This window comes from Dermacentor variabilis, chromosome 3 (genome assembly GCF_050947875.1).
Source record: "Dermacentor variabilis isolate Ectoservices chromosome 3, ASM5094787v1, whole genome shotgun sequence".
Classification (NCBI taxonomy): Eukaryota; Metazoa; Arthropoda; class Arachnida; order Ixodida; family Ixodidae; genus Dermacentor; species Dermacentor variabilis.
This window is the reverse complement of record NC_134570.1, coordinates 67,348,859-67,366,001: the sequence shown is the minus strand read 5'-3', so window position 1 is coordinate 67,366,001 and position 17,143 is coordinate 67,348,859. Positions and strand designations below refer to the sequence as shown.

General features: G+C 47.7%; 1 protein-coding gene across 8 annotated transcripts in view; it reads right to left on the bottom strand.

Moving 5' to 3' along the window:
• The window catches only part of unc-104 (kinesin family member unc-104), a 131,946-nt gene extending 114,818 nt beyond the window's left edge, over positions 1 to 17,128 (bottom strand). For all 8 annotated transcript variants that reach the window (XM_075685478.1, XM_075685480.1, XM_075685482.1 and 5 more), the window contains exon 1: positions 16,859 to 17,128. The gene's annotated coding sequence lies outside the window, so the exon portion shown is untranslated. The remainder of the gene's footprint in view (positions 1 to 16,858) is intronic.
• Positions 17,129 to 17,143: the final 15 nt, after the last annotated feature.

Genomic DNA, 17,143 nt, shown 5'->3' with positions numbered 1-17,143 from the left:
CGCACGTGCACAGCTGGGGCCCATTCCATAAAAGACCATACATTATTCATAACGGGCCGCGGTGGTGGCGCTGCTTCTGCTGCTGTGCGAGACGACGTGCCTGAAACCGTGCTCACGGAAGGCGTGGCCTCCGAGACTGGCCGCCAACGCGCGCGATCACCGAGGCTGCGCAGAAGTCTCCTGGGAGATTGCACCAGACGACGGGAGGTAAGACGACATGCTGACGTACTATACGAGGGGGAAAAAAAGAAAGAAAAGGAATGCGAGGCCAGTAAACAGACGATCGAAAATGCGAGACGCGTGCCTCCGAGACGCGCGCACTCGACAGTTCGTTCACTTTTGCTCTCGGAGCTGCCGCGTATAGAAATAACAATGGCGGCATTTGGTAAACATTTCGGATCCGACAAACGCGCGTCCTCCGAGCGAACAGTTTGCGAAACTGCGCGCAGCACAGAAGTCACAAGAAAACGAAGGCAAGTCGGAAGCGAAAAGTTTTTGCAAGGTTCCAACATACCGTCTCTGGCAAAGGGAAAATGGAACGTGTTTTGTATTACGAAGGAAGTTCTACTCGTACGTGTAGCGGGTGCTAGAACAGACGACTCCGAGAGTATAATAACCGTGGATGTGCATGTACGTATACGGGCTCTTGCGCTGCTTCGCAAGGGATGATGATGATGATGATGATGATGATGATGATGATGACGACGACGACGACGACGACGACGACGACGACGACGACGACGCCGGCGATTTCCTCCGAAAATTGCACAAGCCCCCTTTAGCGGATAGCACGAGAAACTGGTGTCCATCACAGGAACAGAAAAAAAAAAACAACGAATGAAAGTACAAGGTAAACGTACCATAAAACAAATAGAGCAATGCTCAATACAGTAGTCAGCCTTTCAAAAAACAAAAAAAGAACGAAATTATTACGGGTAAACAAGGACGGAGTGTGGTAAAGGATTATACACCTCACAGATTTCGAACTCAACTTTCGGAATTTGTTCTTTATGGAAATATCAATTTCATAATTTTACGGAGGAAAAATAAAACGCGGGTGGCGGGGATGTGGCATAGACTGATCAAATATTAAATTATGGGGTTTAACGTGCCAAAACCACTTTCTGATTATGAGGCACGCCGTAGTGGAGGACTCCGGAAATTTCGACCACCTGGGGATCTTTAACGTGCACCTAAATCTAAGTACACGGGTGTTTTCGCATTTCGCCTCCATCGAAATGGGGCCGCCGTGGCCGGGATTCGATCCCGCGACCTCGTGCTCAGCAGCCCAACACCATAGCCACTGAGCAACCACGGCGGGTGATCAAATATTGAAACACTAACAAGGTATTATCTTATTGCTTCGCAGAGGCATTGCACACGGCTCAGCAAATGTTCCAAGCTTCGTACTGATGCTCCAAGTGCGAGTACAACAGCATTATACACATACTAAGCCCAAGATGACTGGGCGGAATCTCCCACTTAAAGACCTTTTCGTTGGGTGACAAATCGCCGGCAGGATAGTGGGGGGAAAAACAAAAGTAATCGTATACGTGCCAGCATTGTGTTTGCTCCTCTATCGTTCTTCTCTCTCTCTCTCTCTCTCTCTCTCTCTCTCTCTCTCTCTCTCTCTCTCTCTTGGCGCTAGGCATTAATATACAGGGTCCTTGTAATCCCCGCCAGCGCCCATTGGCTGTGCAAACAGTCAATACGGAAAAATAATACCGCATCCTACAGCAAGCACAACCTGATCCCCATATCGAGCGCACACTCACTACGCAAACAGTGTATATGCGGAAATGAACACAGTGTACGCAGCAGCCTGGATGAATTCGGTCGTGAGGTTCGCAGACATTTTCCCTCCCTCTTTTGTTTCCGTACAGCAGTCTAGGGAGAGCGTATAACATCCGCGTGGGCGAGGCAACAACAAACATGCGGCAGCGACCCTCTGTCTATCAGGTATATACGCCTCGGCGCTAAATATAAGAACCGATAAATGCGTATAAACGTCTCCGATTACATACGGGGCAACGCCTCGGGCTGTACGTGATAAACGAAATCCTAGCCGTATGCTCCGGTATACGGCGGAAAGTAGAAGTTTACAGTAGAAGAGGTTCACTTTACATGTGTTTAATAAGGACGCCTGACAGTTAATCAGTATAGGCAGATTAAGCATGCTTTCAGAACTCCCATTTTCCTTAATTTCGCGGTGGAGAATGGTTTATACCGACGGGAAAATGAAGGCGAAAATTAAATTCTGCGAACTTCGCGCGGGAGACCCCAGCGCCGGTATATACCGTTACTGCGACGTGACGGATTTCAAAGTACTTAAATAAAAGATCGCGTGTGGCAGATACCATAACTTCTATTACATCGAGATGGATTACTCAGACAGGCAGATATTACTTGCACTAGAAGTGCTTATTGGTAGTGTATGTATAAGATACAAGAGCTCATTATAACAAGGTTAAAAGAGACCCTATATTTCACACTTGAGTACTCCTAAACTAAGTGAAGGCATACTATAGTCTTGAGTACGACAACTCTAACAAACTACAACTAATTATCTAACAGAAAAAAAATATATGAGTGTTACCGTGGAAATAGAAGATATTTAAGAAAACAGCCATTATGTATAATATACAACATGCAAAAAGCTGACCAGATATACTGCTTTAAACTACAACAGTACAAAAATAAAAATCAAGTACATGCTCTATACAGGGTGTTCAAAGTTAGACTTTCCGGGTTTTTAAACATATGCGAAGAGTACACATAAGCCATTTGTCTACCTAGCTTACGCGGCCAGGCGGCCGCAATCTGTGAGGATAATTGTTGTCGTAATGTCAGTATTTCATTAAATTCGACAACTAACGTTTTATTTACTGCAATTAGAATGCATGTTTATATTGAAAACTCAGAGGCGATGCCATTTGGTGACTATTCCATTTTGTACAATTTTAGTAACGCGCCTGCGTCCCGAGGTATGCACGTCTGAAATTTCAGCCCAAGCCATCTAACTACGCATCGAGGCCCCTCCTTAGTGTGACGCGGCTGTTGCGTATGGCGCCCCGTCTGACAAGAATGTGGGGTGATAGGCGACGGTGATTACTTTTCGTTCTCGGCCAGCGTTTCCGTTCTTGGCCAGTGAGACCGAAGAATGACTGCGCCTGGCGGCTTAGCCGAGCTTTTCTTTTTTTTTTTGAAGCAATGACTTGCAGAGTTGGCGACAAAGCGCGGTGCCACCGTATACACGTACTGTCGAAGCAATCAAGTCCAGGATTACAATACTGGCTTTGGGGTTTCTTTTTTTTTTTTCATTTCGGAGGCTCAAAGTCATGCAAGCGCTAAGCATGAAGCAAAGGTGACAGCTGCCGGGCAGCGCTGTAGTTGCCTGTGGTGTTCCAGGGACGCTGCACCTGTCCGAAGTGTGTGATTTGATGGCCCTGCATTGCCTACGCCTGAAAAACTGCTGTGAAATAGAAGGACGACTGCGAACTGACGTGAGTAATGCGCTTCATTGGTGTATGCCTGACGATTTTTTTTATTCTTCGCGGTTTTGCGAAAGTGCCGAACAGATCAGGCATCACCTTGCAAGCGCATCGAGTGAGCCCCTGAGCTTTCATTATGTGCCTTTGTCTTTGCCACTGATTGACTCTAGTAAGCTGGGCCGTTGGAAGAAGCAAGCCCTGCGTTGGGGGCTTTCTGCGTTGAAAAATGGCTGCTTCGTCTGGGTCGAGGTACTATTCTACGGCAGAAAAAAAAATGATGTAGTGCTATCAATGGCGTAGATGAACGACAATGCCTCATTAGAAGTGAGTCTTTACGCGTCTCGCCATCCGGATCGGCGAGTTCCAACCAAAGGAACATTTGTTAGCGTTTTCAGACGTTTTTGCACAACAGGCTCAGTTCACCAAAAAACACAGCCCCCAAGAAGAGCATCACTGATGAGGATTGCCTCTGCCTGCATGCATGCAATGCCAAATGTAAGCAACAGAGAGATTTCTAAACAATGCGGGAATAGCGTGGGAACAGTGCACGACGTTCTAAAACAGCACGAATTTTACGCATATCATGTAAGTCTTCATCAGGACCTAAGTGAGGCAGACTTTGAAAAACGGGCAGACTTTTGTGATTGGGCCCTAATAAAAATTGACCAAGGAATTCGTACAAAGAGTGATTTGAACTGATGAGGCTCGATTTTGCAGGAACGGTAGAGTGAGCAGTCACAATGCTCACTACTGGTTGCAAGGAAATCCTCACTCGCTGCGGCAACCCAACCACCGAATGCGCTGGGGTCTAAATGTATGGTGTAGGATACTAGGGGACAGAATCATTGGCCCTCACTTCTTCGAAGGGAACCTCGCTGGAAATAATTCTGCGCACGAAATTCTTGCTGCTGTCGTCGATACATTTGCCTCGAGTCTCCCTCTCAACGAACTGCGGCAAGTTTGGTTCCAGCATGACGGGGCCCCACCACATTTCTCCTCCGCTGCAATGAACTGGTTAAACTGTAACTTTCCACGGCAGTGAATTGGATGCGAAGGAGAGATGTTTTGGCAGCCGACGTCGCCTGATCTCTCTCCACTGGACTTCCTTTTGTGGGGCTACGTGAAAGATCGCGTTTACGCAATTGAGCCCACCGATGTCAATGACATGAAGATGAGAATGGTTACTGCCTGTAGAAGCATTGGCATGGAAATGCTGCGCAGAGTTGTTGACTCGACGCGAGAGCGGTTCATGTGGTGTTTTGCGGCGGAAGGCAAGCATTTCGAACATTTTTAAGCCGTTGGTTTCTTGGCCATTGTCATAATTCTGAGTTGAGCAATGGTATATTTAAAGCAAATTTCTAAAATTTTTGCACGTTTTGTTTGTATGTAGGCCATGGATTTACACTGTACTTGCTTTTTCTTAAATTTTATTCCCACTTCTTCCGAAGTAATGCCGGAATCGGAGCTGTGTGTAACTGCATAAATGTGAATTTGACTACGTCGACACAATTGTATGCTCTGTCAGGAGGACTGCTAGATGCGTTCTAAATTTAAAAAGGCGACATAGAGAATACGGGCCATTAAACCGCGTTTCCTAAGCGCTGACAATGCACGGTTGTAAATTCTCTTTACGCATGTGCAAGGCAGCCTGGAAACATTAGCGGTTAATAATGTGCTGCATGGCAGCTGACGCTGTCCCTTTACGTTGTGAGATAGCATTAATTTCAATCATTCTGCAAACAAAGCTGACATTATTATAAAAAAAAAGCAGAGCAATATCACTGCACCTGATTTAAGCGGCACGGCGTCTTGTCACCCATGCCTTCTGTGTCGGCCTTCTCTTCGACTATGTGTGAGGAAATAAGTCTTAAAAGATGCATGTTCGACTAACTAACAAACATCACTAATTAACGTTTTTTATTCAGGCTTTGTCAAAGCTCCCCTCCCCTTACACGGTATAAGAGTGGCTGTTTTGCTATACCGGATGTGCGTAATTTACTAGTACAGCTTGCCTTAGTATTACTTTGTCTAAGCATGCCATCACCGATTTAGTGACGTGATAGTTACAGACTCAATAGTTATGTTAACGATAAATAATAGTTATAGTTAACGGTTAAGCCTATTTGCCGGCTCGAGACCCCATATTTCCTTTTATTTCCTTTCTCGTTTTTTTCTTTTTCGTATTTGCTTCTTTTCTCCTTCGTAACTTACTTTCTATACCAACTAGCTCGAAGTCCGAAAAATTCATGGCAGAAACAAAACACCCAACTCAAGTAAAACGGCGAAGTGCTCTCCTCAAGGCAACCGTGCGAACATAGGATATATACGATATGATGTGTCAACGTGCGGAGCGCAGCATCGTCACCGCTGGATATGAGCTTTCAGAACGTGGAGTACAGTGGAAAATAAATAAATAAATAAATAAATAAATAAATAAATAAATAAATAAATAAATCGGTAGGAGACAAGACTAGAATGGTGCGCTGAAATGCGTGGGCGCCGAATAAAACAAAGATCGAAATAAACAAAGCTTTCGGACAAACAATGTACCCAGTGCTCCGTGTAGATCGGTTACCCCCTTCTTACGACAAACGTCGCTCGGGTATAATCGATAGTGTTCTTATCAACGGTTATACACGTGCGCTAGCGCTACACAGAAGAAGCTTCCTCAACAATCCGATCCGATCGCGCGGTTTCGCAAACACGAGACGGAACACGAGACGAGGCGAAGCACTATGTTCTGCAAAGAGTAAACTTGTTTTACACATATAATAAGACAAGATGTTCTAGAAGAACTGGAACAAATGGAGCTTGACAGGGAGACGACTCAAGGGCTGACGGCGCGGAGGGGTAGGCTGGCAAACACAGACACAGGTTAAGCGATAAGGAAAACACAAACGCCGATCATTAACCGAAAGACGACGGAGTAGCGTGCAGAGACAGGAAGACACAAGCCCGATCCGCGAAACTTATCTAGCCGGCATCTGTGTTGTCTTGCTCGTTCCGCTTGTGACCGTGGCTCCCAAGTCTGGATCTCTGTATGCCGTGAATCCCTATACTAACTTGCCCAACTTTCAGACGTTCTAATTAAGAACTGCCGCATCGACGACAGAACACTGCTGATGCGGCAGTCGGCAGAACTGAAGCAATTAAGACTCAATCTCTTCGCGAAAGGAAGTGGGAGAATGGGAGCGCGACGGCACAAATCTATTGCGTTTGTACTTCGGTCGCTTCCTTTAGAGCGGACATCTGTCAGCGAGTCCGGAAGTGGCCGTCCCCTTCCCAGAAATGTCACGGGGACAAACAATGCTGAAAGCTTAGTAGCGCGTGCTCTTGAGGCGTGCGCGCGTGCGCGTCTGTGTGTGTGCAGGGGAGAGAGAGAGAAAGTTGGGCATTGTAGGTCGCAGTCACGGTGTTCTTTACTGGTGAGTTAGTTCGTTGAGGGTATAGGTTATAGTATATACGATGTTCTAACATAGGGCATAAGATATAGACGATATAGGGTATAGATGATATTCTAATAGACATTAGGCGAAAAAAAAAATGGCGCTGGTCAGGTCATGTAATGCGCAGATTAGGTAACCGTTGGACCATTAGTGTGATAGAACGGGTACCAAGAGAAGAGAAGCGCAGTAGAGGACGGCAGAAGACTAGGTGGTGCGACGAACGTCCTGCAGTGGACATAAAACAGGCTGATGACGAGATGAGATGATGAAATTGGTTGAGTAGAAAGTCGGTGGCCGGATCGAGCGTATGCAAAGAAAGATCGTTACTAATTTTCTTTTCACGAGCAGAATGTTAGGAAATATATTTCTACGCACACGCTCGATCCCACCAGGCTTTCCCCTCAACCACCAGCAAACAACGACGTGACCGCGGACCGCAATGCTCTCGCTGTCGTTGCACGCGTAAAGAGGCGGATAATCAACATTTAATTAGAATCGTAAACGTATATACGAACCACGAAAGCTGCTTTCAAGCAAAAATAAAATAACAACAGCCAAAAGAAATAATAGGAGGAACGATGCCAAAGATAAGAACATGCGGGCCACAGAATTGACCCGCACAAACACAACCGGCGCTCGACGCGGTCCACTAATCCCGGCAAACCGGCCGCGGTCTATTTATCCTCTCCCCGCCGTGTCTCCGGCGCCCACGCGCAACCGCGTCCACGGGTGCAGCTCGCCCGAAAAAAGAAAAAGCAAAAAAAAAAAAAACGACACCAAAAGACGGCGGCAGACGCGCATTCCGGTGCGGATGATCCCCGCGAAATACACAAGTCCCGACCGGGCCGCAAACGACCCGCAAGCGGCGCGGGCTGCAGCACGGCCGCGCGGATTACGCGCGCCGCCGCCGCCGTGGCCCGTGCACATGCACGCACACACGCACGCACGCAAAGCCTGGCGTCACGCTGCCGTATGTAATTTATCGTCCGCGTTTTGCCGAAAGCTTCGTCGCCATGATGAATGGACAGCGCCTGTACACGTGCTGCGTGCTTAGTAGAGCCCCGTCGTTTCCGCGCTTTATTCCTCGGCGAGGGAGGGAAGGAGGGAGGGAGAGAGGTTCACACGGGCGCGCCGATAGACGAGGATTTTTGGCGCCTCCGCCTGCGTGCGCAGATCTCGGATCTACAATCCTGAGCACATATCCTCGTGAGTTTCCCTTATACGCCGGCCTCCGTAATACTTAACCCGAACATGCCTCAAGCGCCTTTCTTGCTTATGCCATGCGGATGGTGCAGGAGATTTCTGGTTAGAGGATGCCTTGAACTTGGTTTAATCCTTTATTCCAGTTAAGGCACTAGATGTTTGCGCCTTACAGCCTGCGTTTGTTAAAATTAGGCCGCTAGATGAGTGTCTTCGTGGTTACGGTCGAGTCTGCGGGCAACCGTACAATTAGCCTCGAATCCCTGTAATAATTAAAGCGGCAACGAGTACGCTAAATATTCATTCGGGATGTGAATTCAGATGCCCGGGGAAAAAAATTGACATAACATACGATCTAGACAGTTGCGTCATCACAGACGAGGGTACAAAAAGAGACAGGAGCTCCCGTGAAGTGCTTTTCGAATACGGCGACGTGCAACGAAAATCCAGAACGCAGCGTCGACAAATACAACAGCCTATATGGCACGCAGGCGATGTTACGTCATCGTCTTTGCGTTTAGGCAACGAAAACCGGTTTTTATACGACAACAAATGCGAGGAGACGGTTACTTTGTCGACGCATTATGGAGGTACTGCTTTCAGCATCTTTCAGCACAAAACTTTTTTTTTTCCACGTTCGTGCGATAACAGAGGGCATTATGAAACGGACTTGAAAAGCGATTATGCGACTGAGCTGCCTTCGAATGCGAATAAGTCATGCGTGGACACTGTGGTCCCTGCACAGCTTGGCGATGTGGTGTTCAGCAGCAGTTTTTCTTATTTGCACCACGTTCCACCCAACTGCAATGTGCTATATATATATATATATATATATATATATATATATATATATATATATATATATATATATATATATTGCATGTGTGTGTGTGTGTGTGTGTGTAGTGCGGCTCCGGTAGGCACGTGAACGTAAACTCTCGTTTTAACGGAGCAGTCGGGACGGGAACCCGACTTCGTTATGAGCAGTTTTTCGCTAAAGCGAAGAGGCTCTAAAAGGACCCAAAGTATATAGGGCGAGACGTGCACTCTTAATAGCGTGAGAGCTTGTAAAACGTACAATACCGTCCGCGCACAATACCGACCGCTCCCTTGGCAACGAAGAAATCCTGGTGACGCCCGCGAGCAGCTGCCTCGTCTGTCGCTTATAACATCGCGCGAGACAGTTAGGTTCAATAATATATAATATTTGGAGTTTTACGTGCCAAAACCACTTTCTGATTATGAGGCACGCCGTAGTGGAGGACTCCGGAAATTTCGACCACCTGGGGTTCTCTAACGTGCACCTAAATCTAAGCACGCGGGTGTTTTCGCATTTCGCCCCCATCGAAATGCGGCCGCCGCGGCCGGGATTCGATCCCGCGACCTCGTGCTCAGCAGCCCAACACCATAGCCACTGAGCAACCACGGCGGGTAGTTAGGTTCAAGGAGCAGCCGCCATGCGGTGGAGTGAACTTCAACGCATCATCAGTTGCGTCTCCAGGTTGATACGAAGAAACGCAGAAGGTCAGTGGATAGACGATGTTGTACCGTGCGTGCCCGTGCGGATTTCCCGCTTCGCACTTCGTATACTATAGGCGAAGACTGGCGCTACCGCATGCACTTCAGATAGCCTGCGGTCTAAGACGCATGCACTGCGGTTTTGACCCATAAAGTACTTCGGATAAAGCGATTTCGCTATAACGATGGTTTAATGAGCACGTTACGATGGAACTAACGTTGCGTATAAGTGTGCTAGGGTGCGGGCGCACCATTGTGACGTTAGGAGCGTATTTACGACGCCCACTACGGGTCATATGGAGTGCGTATATACAGTACGTAACAGAGGGAGCTGTTGGCTTTATCGAGAAACTGCGAGAAGCTATAGCTTTGCTGCCGCGGTCTGGTAAACTATACTTCTGACGTCATAGTCCAAGAAGTTTCGTGGTCATAGGTTGAGCGATACGTATTTCGCGCCCGTTTGGCTTAATTCTTACATTAACCTTTCTTCCCCGGGGCTAATTCTATAGTCGATAATGAGTCATGCGACTACAATTAACATTACTCAATCTCTCAGTACATTACTATTCAATAGCTTTCGGCGCCCGGGCACTCCTGGATAAACCGTTCGTCGTACCGAAAACAATTCGACCACTGTGAAAGCGTTACCGCTAATACTGTTATACAGACTTGGAGACGCGCAGGTCACCGCACAGTCGTAATTTATCATTGCAAATGAACGCCGGCGCTACGTGAACAAACAACAAAAATTAACTATAATGTATAATAAATGGAGCTACAGGCACTCTTTCAGCCAGTACAGTGGAAAACCGTAATCCATACATACGCACGGAATCTAACGTTTCGACAGATCCCCTTGTCCAAACGTTGGCCGGAGGCTTCCGTCGCTCGACCACTGTTGATCAATTCAAGTACTGAGCTTCCTGTGACCCCCCTGTCTAATCCTTGCACGTATACGACGTCCGTTGCTGTTCTGAAGTTAAAGACACTCACCTACATATAGTATACACTCTGGAGATTATAGACCACAAAGCTCGCGACGTTAAGTACTCGATCGTAAAAGAAATACTGCGCAGGTGCGACAAAACATAGCGAGTCTAAAAGAACAACGAAGGAAGCTTTAAGTCCGCTTTCGGCCAAGCCGAGCGAGATCGACGTATACTCCTCATCGTTCCCAAGGGTAGCGAAGGGATGGCTGCAAACGCCATATATAGTAAGCTTTAGTGCAGTTATCGCATCAAACTTCATGGCGCATGTGTCGTATAGACTGCTGCTTAAATGACGGACAGACGGAGTGCACGAGGCAATCGTTTGTCTCCTTCGGTCATCAGGCTCCCTCGTTTTCCCCGGTCTAGCGATATTTTCGTCTATATAGTTATGTTCGCGTGGACGCGATATACGCTCGCGCGCGGCATTGTTATTCTTACAAGTCACGCGCCCATGTAATGAATCACCGGCACGAAGCGAACAACCGCCCGCACACAAAGGTTACCGTATTCTCTGTCGTTGACAATTGCAGCTGGAAGGCACAATTAAAAAAAATAGGAAAAAAAACGGAAATGGAAAGAAAGGGAAAATACGTCCGCTGTGTCTGTGTGCATGTACGTGACGGTGTTTTTCCTTCACATTCTCACAAAGGTCACAAGCGCGCACCTGCCGGCAGCTTCTTTTACTCGCAGTTTTAAAGGAGCGTGCTGATACACATGCTGTCGATGCGGTATACGTATAGAAACTCCAACCACACGCCTCTCGCACGTAAGAGGACGACACTCGGCAACTTGTGAAGGTTGTGAAAAACTTGCATACGATGTTTTAGTTTGATATCTGAAGGTGTCGACCACTGTTGATCTATAAGTCATCTATACGGACCTATACGTCGTCGACGTGATATCGTGACGTCACGAGTGCTGCGCGCCTGTTTCTTCTGCCTGCGCACGCGTGTGGCATGCCACGCGCAGTGACGTACCGCAGGAACTGTCCGAGTCGGTGCATCATGACGTCACGACACGTCCACATCGCGGGTACCGAAACCGAAACTGTTTAATAAACATAGATAATTATTTACAGCGCTCTGACGACTGACAGTATTTTTATTATGTTTTTAATGGTTAAGAGGGGTTGTACCGCCAGCTAACGCAAAGAAAGAAAGAAAAGAAAGCGACAAGTCGGAAATGTCATGTCAGTGTATACTCCTTTAAGCACTATCAACTCTGAAGGCAATTGAGGCGTGAGTACTTTATGCATAGAACAGAAGATAAGACATTGGAATGACAAAATGAATTACGGAGAACACCTTACTGTGACAGAGGCGCTCGAAAAGAAAAAAAGAAAAATAGCGTCGTCGGCATCTTCGCACCGCGGAGAGGTATAGCAACTGCGTCGGGGTTACAACGGGCGGCACTTGGTTACATCACGGGCGTCAGTTGACGTTGACATCTATACGCACCGCTCCCACCGGACTTCGTGACTGCTCGACAAAATGATGGTGTGTCTCGCCCGCGCGTGTTTTGTAACGCGCGGCACGCATAAAAGGAGGTTACGTGAGGCGGCGCACCTTCAACCCCGAACACTGTACCCCGACCCTTTTTACGAAACACTTATATACATACGATTCTGTTACCGAAATCGAAAAAGAAAGCAAAAATCGCTTGCGTAACCTTAATGAAACGATATATAGTATGCGCAGAAGTGCAAACCGACGATGAAGCGAGAACGCGCGTGAATCGTTCAGTCGCGCTTAACACTGTCACTCGCAGTTGTACGAACCGTTTTGCGTTACAAATTGAATCAGTCGCTATATACAAGCGCTATAGCGGCAAACTGTGTAATGAATTATACAACGGCACTTTCTCAAACTGCGACGAACGCATGCTTCTTTTATTTTATTTATTTATTTATTTGTTACGCGTCGTATTGAATAATAAACTTTGCAGAGGAAGAACACCGACCGCTCCGTCGTTCCCGGGAACTATATACACGCGTCGGAGGCGTGTACCCGAAGGTTGACGTAAACTGTGTAGGTATACCGCAGTCCCAAGTCCCGTGGGACAGTTCGGGCCATATCCACGGACAGGTGACCAGTCTTCGTGGGTTTCTTCTTTTTCTTCCCGCACGATGAAACAAATCAACAGCCTTACAGGCCGAACGAATATGAGAAACTCACGTTTTGTTTAGCTCTCAAGTCGAACCAGTGAACGAGCGTCCTGTGCGCTTCGGGTCTGACAGTATAACCGTTGACAAAACGGAGGGGACATAGCCAGCACCGCCGTCGTCTTCGCTCCGTTGCCTTCCCCGAATGCGTCGGTTTCGACACCCCTACGAGTATAGCAACGAGTACAAGGAGTAACACCGAGAGTAGCACCGGGGCAGTGCGTGAGCGCGGTTGGCCAGCACCTCCTAGACGGCAGGAGATGTTCTCTAGAGGGTGTTGGGTTGGCATGCATGCTTTTGCGTTCCCTTCTACCCCCCCCCCCCTCGTCCCCGCTGGTCTCCTCACGGAGGCAATGACCTCTCGCCTTTCCAAGTAGCCGTAGCTGCGGACATGACTGACCGGCCGGGAGGCGAGCTCGACAACCGCAAACTATATGCGCACAACGCGAAACAGGCTTATGGGATTATACAGCGGACCCGAGAGTTCTTTTCTTTTGTGTGTGTGTGTGTGCGTGTGGAAATTTATCACCGAACAAGCTCCCTGGTGTGCACAAGCGACCACAGCACGAAACGAAGACGCGCGGATGAAAACGCTGACTCGCGCACTTTCCCTTCAATAGTCGCGCGAATAAGCAACGGGAGTCATAAAGGAATAATATGGGAAAATACACACAGAAAGCAACAAATGCATTTCGACATGCGCGGATCACAAGTGATTAAGATGAGTCGGTAAAAGCAGATAGGGCGTTAAAGATTTCAAATTCGTCGTTAAAAAGATTGATGGTCCAGGACGGCCAACATGGCTCTCTACGCGTTTTTGATATGAATCGTGTCTGTTAATTAAGTTCTAGGTTTTACGTGCCGAAACCACCATCTGATTCTGTTAATTGGCTGGCTTTTGTGAGTGAACAAAACCTAAGTGTCATGAAAAGGTAGCTTGGCAACCGAAATCATTGCAATGCTACTTAATTACCTTTCAGCTCAGAGATCAGATCAGAGAATACATGTAAAAAAAAAAATTACTACCCGCCGTGGTTGATCAGTGGCTAAGGTGTTGGGCTGCTGAGCACGAGGTCGCGGGATCGAATCCCGGCCACGGCGGCCGCATTTCGATGGGGGCGAAATGCGAAAACACCCGTGTACTTAGATTTAGGTGCACGTTAAAGAACCCCAGGTGGTCGGCGTGCCTCATAATCAGAAAGTGGTTTTGGCACGTAAAACCCCATAATTAAAAAAAAATTTACTCGCCATCCCGGCCCTGAGAAAGTGAATGTCCAGCGAACCTGTTGAAAACCCCCACCACAACTGCTGAGGGGGGGTATGCAGTATATGTAATGGTAGTAACGGGAGTAATGGCAATTTTGACAGCACGCCGCTGCTGGTCGTAATGCCGTTTCTTTTTCCCTTTGCCGCTCCTCGTATTCATGCTACTCCTCGGTAGTCCTAACTATGCGTTGCCTACCCATAGTAGTGCTGCAACAACAATGAAATCAGTTGCTAAGCTGGTTCGTTCATATATGAAAGGCTAGTGACGTCACTCTCCACGTCGCAAGTTGCCGTGGCAGACACACCTTGCGCAACAGTAACCGGGAAACGTATGCGGGAAACGCTACATGCTTCGCATTGTTAACAGGAGCGCCTTATCATCAATGATGTGATTTGTATGCTTGTTTTGGTGCTAGTTCTTTATTGAAACGAATGCGTTGCTGTATGTTATATGCGTGATGCCAAGGAATGTATGTACTCTTCCCTTCAATCGCTGAAGGGCGTTCTTTTTTTTTTTTTTTTTTCGTGAGGATGCGACGCGAGAAATCCCGACCTACTAGAGGCTAACAGCTTCACTGTAATATGAACCCATGCCAACTCGCCCAACTTCTGTTTCAACATGAAGCATAAATATGAAGGCTCACCAACTCTCGTAATCCTCAATTCCTTGGTGGTGAAACTAAAATACTCGGCCTGAACGCGTCGTGCTCTTCAAATCTTTAGCGGTCCCGTTCTGCTCGCTTATTGCGCATTCAGAGCACGCGTGTCGACCCCACCCCCTCCTATTGAGTAACCCATATCTGGTTCTCCAGACTCGAGAAAGTTTCCGACACTCATCGTCCGAAGCCAACGACTACCAAATCAATCTTAGTCAGCCAGCTCCCCTTTCGCAGAGAGCAATCTTATATGCCCATCTTGTACAAACGATCCACAGCGGGAGATGGGTAGGCGCGTTAAACTTCTTCCGCCAGTATTCCAAGCACGATGCGGAAAGACAATGCCTTTGAGCAAGACGTGAGCGACGCCCAAATGGACGAGTGTGCGAACAGGTAATGCACGTGGCTCCCTGTACTGTACAGTGAATCCCACGTCTAAGGCAGGAGCGCAGCCAGGCATACACATCTAGGAAAACAAGCTCTATAGCCGCTGTGTTGTTCCGTACAGATACCCTTCACTAGCGGCTTTGTTTGACGAGTACAAACAGCTCGGATTCCTAAGAAACGTGATCTGTGTTGGAAAAACAATGCCCATCGTCACCATAGTTCGTCGCCACCATGTACATCCGAGCGACTGTGAGACACTGTACGAGAACAGGCGTGATCCGGCATATTCCCTTGGTTTCACTGCACTTTCAGACGATTGTATATAGGGGATCGTACATCCGAAGGAGTACGTCGGCACAATAACAGCCGCTCACACCAAACAAATGGTCAAACTCCGTCGCATGCTAGCATTGCGTTTGTATTACAGGTGAACGACCGTCGTCAGCATAAGCGCAGCCTATACCACGAGCACGCGAGCGCACAGTTTGGCACAACGCCTAGCTTTCGGGTAACAACTGCAGAATAATCTCAGTTCCGAATTGTTATCTACAGCTACGACGCCACGCTCGCCTTATCGCCTCCACCACTGGACCAGTTTCGCTCGCAAGCCCGCTCATAAAGGTAAACGCCATAGATAGGTGCGACTAGAAGCAACAATTAGTCACCACGCTAAAGATAGCTGCCACAAAAAAAAGAAAGGAACAAGAAATCAAGCCTACATAATGAGAAAAAAAAAAGAAAGAAGAAAGGGTCGGTAGCGGCAGCCACTTCAAAAAACAAGGTTGTCCGATTGTCGCGATTTTTGCACGAACTTATAGTATACGTGAAGCGCAGAAACGTGACGCCGAGGCGAGATGTCAATACAAAACAAGTCTTTGTACGAACATTTGCGCGACCCCGCCCCAAACGAAAGAGAAATGCTCTGAAGAAGCGCATCTACGAAACGAAGCGCACGCGGAAGCACTGCGCAACAACACGGTTCGTGCGCGATGTCAGCGAGGCAAATGAACAATGCTAAAGAGTTCGCAATGCGTCTAGCACACTTGCTCTACAAGTTTGCGAAATTGTCGACACGGCGTTTCATTGCGCGCGGGCGCATTACATCACGGCTACGGCCGCCTGGCAAACAGCCAGATCTTCGGCGACACCACTCCGCAAAGCGCAGCTGTGCATCGAACAGTAAATATCACGCAACCTCCTAGCATCTCGGAGAGATTTTTCATCCGACCTGTCCTGACCAACACGCATGCAGCGTAGCTGTGGACGAGCTATTTTTCTAAAAACAAAAAACTATGGTACGAAACAGAGTGAGTCGGTAAACAAAAGCGAGAGAAAAACAAAAACAAACCGAATGAGAACAGTACACTAAAAAAAATCAAGAACGCCGAAAGACGCAGTCATGACTTGCACGTAGTGGGTATATAGTGAAAATTAAAGAATATTTTCATTACGATCAACTCGCGTGTCACCAAGCGAAACCAAGTAACCACTGCTCAGCGAAATGAGTCACCATGGAAACGTAGACTCATTACGATGGCTTCGATCGAGTTTAGTTCTCTCGCAAGCGTAGAAAGAATGCACGGGATCACAGTTAACCAAAGCACTTCATACAGACAAATAAGACCAATAAGGTCCCAGTCCAAGCAACAGCGAGCGATACGAAAGCGAGTTTATCCGCAACGACGACAAATGAGCTTTACGTCCGAGTCGCAACGATCAGCTGACGAACACAGCCCATTCATACCTGTTCGAAGCCGCCTTTCGCCGGGCAAGTCCCCCAGAAAGGCTGGTCGCGTTGCACGGTGAAGTTACAACACTAGGTCGCCGCACACTTGCGTTAAAAACAGGCATCGACACATTGTGATCAACGAAACTCCGTGAAACTCGGCCCACGGATTGATTTCACACGGCGAACAACGCCATTTTCTGCGCGCACATTGTTAGCAGACGACTAAACTGCTTCGTGCCAACAGCGGCGCCATGCGCGTCGCAGTGTGCGGCTTACTATCGGAGGTGAAAAGCAAAGCGC